The 4,373-nt window shown below is 42.8% G+C and overlaps 1 pseudogene; it reads left to right on the top strand.

The window, feature by feature from the left end:
* Nucleotides 1-316: 316 nt before the first annotated feature.
* LOC132531670 (glyceraldehyde-3-phosphate dehydrogenase-like) lies at nucleotides 317-1,282 on the top strand (annotated as a pseudogene).
* The last annotated feature ends 3,091 nt before the right edge of the window (nucleotides 1,283-4,373 follow it).

Here is a 4,373-nt window from a genome sequence, read left to right as displayed (position 1 = left end):
TTTTTTTTAATAAATAAATAAATTAATTTATTTTTGGCTGCTTTGGGTCTTTGTTCCTGTGCGTGGGCTTTCTCTAGTTGTGGCGAGCGGGGCCTTCTCTTGTTGCAGAGCATGGGCTCCAGGCTCTCGGGCTTCCGTAGTTGTGGCTCACGGGCTTAGCTGCTCCTTGGCATGTGGGATCATCCTGGACCAGGGCTTGAACCTGTGTCCCCTGCATTAGCAGGCGGATTCCCAACCACTGAGCCACCAGGGAAGTCCCACCAGGACTACTTTTAACTCTGGCAAAGTAGATAATGTCTCCATCAATGACCCCTTCATTGACCTCAACTACATGGTCAACATGTTCCAGTATGATTCTACCCATGGCAAATTCAATGGCAGAAAGATGAGAATGGGAAGCTTGTCATCCATGGAAGGCTCATCTCCATCTTTCAGGAGTAAGATCCCACCAACATCAAATAGGATGATACTGGTGCCAAATATGTTGTGGAGTCCACTGGTGTCTTCATTATCATGGAGAAGGCTGGGGCTCATTTTAAGGGTGGAGCCAGAAGGGTCATCATTTCTGCTCCTTCTGCTGATGCCCCCATGTATGTCATGGGCATGAACCATGAGACATATGACAACTCACTCAAGATTGTCAGCAATGCCTACTGCATCACCAATTGCTTGCCCCCGCTCCCCTCAGCCAACATCATTCATGACAACTTTGGCATCATGGAGGGACTCACACCCACAGTCTATGCCATCACTGCCCCCCAGAAGACAGTGGATAGCTCCTCTGGGAAGCTGTGGTGTGACGGTCATGGGGCTGCCCAGCACATTATCCCAGCTTCTACTGGTGCTGCCAAGGCTGTAGGCAAGGTCATCCCTGAGCTGAATGGGAAGCTCACTGGCGTGGCCTCTCATGTCCCCACCCACAGTGTGTTGGTTCTGGATCTGACCTCCATTTGGAGAAAGTTGCCAAATGCGATGACATCAAGAAGGTGGTAAAGCAGGTATCAAAGGGTCGGTTAAGGGCATCCTGGGCTACATTAAGGACCAGATTGTCTCCTGAGTCTTTAACAGTGACACCCACTCCTCCACCTTTGATGCTAGGGCTGGCACTGCTCTCAATGACCACTTTATCAAGCTCATTTTCTGGTATGACAATGAATCTGACTATAGCAACAGGGTGATGAACCTTATGGTCCACATGGCCTCCAAGGAGTAAGAGTCCCTGGACCATCAGCCCTACTAAGAACGCGAGAGGAAGAGAGAGGTCCTCAGCTGCTGGGGAGTCCTTGCCTCAGCTCAGTCTCCCAAAACTCTGAGAATCTCTCGTTCTTGACAGTTTCCAAGAACAAGAAACTGTGACCCCATCAGAGTTGGGGCTCTCCCAAGCCCTACTTTGGAGGACCCCTATTTTGTCATGTACCATCAATAAAGTACTCTCTACTCAACCAAGAAAAAAAAAGAAAAAGGAAAAAAAACCTATACCAAAGTATATCAAAATTGTTTTTAAAAAGTGATAAGGAGAATTCTCAACCTTTCTGTGGTTTGGGGTTGCTGTCTGCCTCATAAAGCAAAGTAGAGGGTTTGTCTTCTGGGAAGACAAAAGTCGTCTTTTCCTCTGAAAAAGGCTCTTACATAGTTGGCTTCGGCATCTTCCAGGAATAAGAGGGCAGGGATGGAGGCCTCATGAGTCTGGGATTTCAGTTGGGATAGAGAGAGAAGACAGTGGTTATAACCAGAAAGTCAGAGTTGGGTGTCATTACCTCCAGAACTCATCACTATTAACTCAGCCTGAACTTCATAAGTCATAGAAGTGGATTCCTTAACAGAATACTAGTTTCCAAAAAAAAAAAAAGTGATAAAAAGAAAGACTTAAAAGCAGCCTAAGAAAAAAAGACACACTACATACAAACAGACAAAAATAAGGATAGCAGATTTTTTTTTGTCAGAAACAATGCAAATGTACCTGTTATACCTGGGTTAATACTTCTGGGAAAGTTGAAACTCAGTTACGTAACAGTATTGAGCAAACTTGACTTAAGAAGATGACTCTTTCAATAGGGTCTTTCTTTGACTTATTTGATTCTGATTGGTTTGGGTCTTGGGGACCATGGCTTCAAAGTACACTCCAAACACTGGGAATTCTCCTGCTTATAGTTATCATAAAAATCCCCCTGGTGCATTATATTCTCTCAAAAGCTTTGAAATGCGTGTTCACAGCTGTTAAATGTCAAGCAAATGATCTCCCTAAGACTGGGATGTCAGAAAAGGAACAAGGAGAATGACCACTTTAAGGATTAGGAAACGGGAACCATGACCTGTGAATGTCACAGGGATTAAACAAAACATTATGATCTGTGGATACCACACCAAGCATCCATAGATACGTAGCTCAGAGTGGCACTAATACCTTAAATTTTGATCACATCTCTCAGGGTGAGAGTTTGATCAAAAGGGGGGAATTGTTAAAAAGAAGTAACAAGCCCAAAATGGAGTTATTTGCCCCCAGGACAGCAAACCAAGACTTAATTGTACTTTCAACCTCTCCCAGGAATGTGGTTTTTAAATAAATACCTTAAATTTCCTAATTAGCACTAATCAGTGAGGCAATCTGCATAATGAGACCCCCCCACCCCACCCTTCCTTTCCCGGCCAAAGAAGATGACCTGGCCTGAAACAATTCTCTTTTTCATTTTGCTAGTAACCTCCTTGCCCCACCGTCCTTTTGCCTCTAAAAGCCTTCCCCTCTGGGCCTCCTTCTAGTTCCTAGACAGAATGCTACCTGACTCATGAATCACCTAATAAAGACAATTAGACCTTCAAAAAGATACATAGTGGCTGAATGGATAAAAAGCCAAGATCTGTTGTCTACCAGAAACTCACTTTAGATTCAAGGACACACATAGGCTGAAAGTGAAGTGATGAAAAAAGATATTTCATGCAAATGTTAACCAAAACAAAGCAGAAGTGCCTATATTTAAAGCACACAAAGCTGACTTTTAGCCAGAAACTGTCACTAGAGACAAAGAAGATCATTACATAATGATAAAAGGGTCATTCAATAGGAAGATAGAGTAATTGTAAACATATATGCACCCAGCATCAAATCACCAAAGTATGTAAATTAAATATTGGCAGATCTGAAAGGAGAAATTGAGAGAAACACAATAATAGTAGGAGACTTTAATACAGGACTTGCAATAATGGATGAAACATTGAGGATTTCCCTGGTGGCACAGTGGTTAAGAATTCACCTGCCAATGCAGGGGATGCGGGTTCGAGCCCTGGTCTAGGAAGATCCCACATGTCGCGGAGCAACTAAGCCCGTGTGCCACAACTAAGCCCATGCTCTGCAACAAGAGAAGCCACCGCAATGAGAAGCCGGCGCACCACAATGAAGAGTAGCCCCCGCTTGCCGCAACTAGAGAAAGCCCGCGCGCAGCAACAAAGACCCAATGCAGCCAAAAATTAATAAATAAATAAAATCTACGTTTAAAAAAAACAAAAACAAAAAACATTGAGACAGAAATCAATTTAAAACATCTGTGGATTTGGACAACATTATAAAAAATGGATCTAAAAGATATATACAAAACTTTTTGCCCAATAGCAGAATAATTTACATTTTTCTCAAGCAATCACAGAACTTTCTCCAGGATAGATGACATGTATGTCACAGTAGAGTCTTAATGAATTGAAGAATATGGAAATCACACCAAGATTTTCTAAACAAAATGAAATGAAACTAGAAATCAACTGAATCACAAAAATAGGAGAATCCACAAATATGTGGAAACTAAGTAACACAATCTTAACCACTGAGTCAAAAAGGAAATCAAGAGGGCTTCCCTGGTGGCGCAGTGGTTGAGAGTCCGCCTGCCGATGCAGGGGACACGGGTTCGTGCCGCGGTCCGGGAAGATCCCACATGCCGTGGAGCGGCTGGGCCCGTGAGCCATGGCCGCTGAGCCTGCGCGTCCGGAGCCTGTGCTCCACAACGGGAGAGGCCACAACAGTGAGAGGCCCGCGTACCGCAAAAAAAAAAAAAAAAAAAGGAAATCAAGAGAATTGGTGACCACAAAATTTGAATTTGAGAATATATATAACTAACCTCTTCTTTCCAAGTTTTTCAAGTGAAACTAGGCTCATCACAAGGCAAGTAATATCCATGATTTATGACTTATTAACTGTGACTAAAGGCAAATTATACTCCTACATAAAACTTAAGTACCTCTCATGTGAAACATTTACTAACCTCTTAGGAGTATTGATTTATAAAATGAGAAGGAAAGAAAAAAGAAACAATGCAAGCAAGAAGACAGTGGAGCCAAGTCTTTAAAATACAGAAAGGAAAAATAAATATCAACCTAAAATGTTTTAC

The sequence above is a fragment of the Lagenorhynchus albirostris genome, chromosome 1, assembly GCF_949774975.1.
Source record: "Lagenorhynchus albirostris chromosome 1, mLagAlb1.1, whole genome shotgun sequence".
NCBI lineage: Eukaryota > Metazoa > Chordata > Mammalia > Artiodactyla > Delphinidae > Lagenorhynchus > Lagenorhynchus albirostris.
This window is presented reverse-complemented; position numbering and strand designations above follow the sequence as displayed.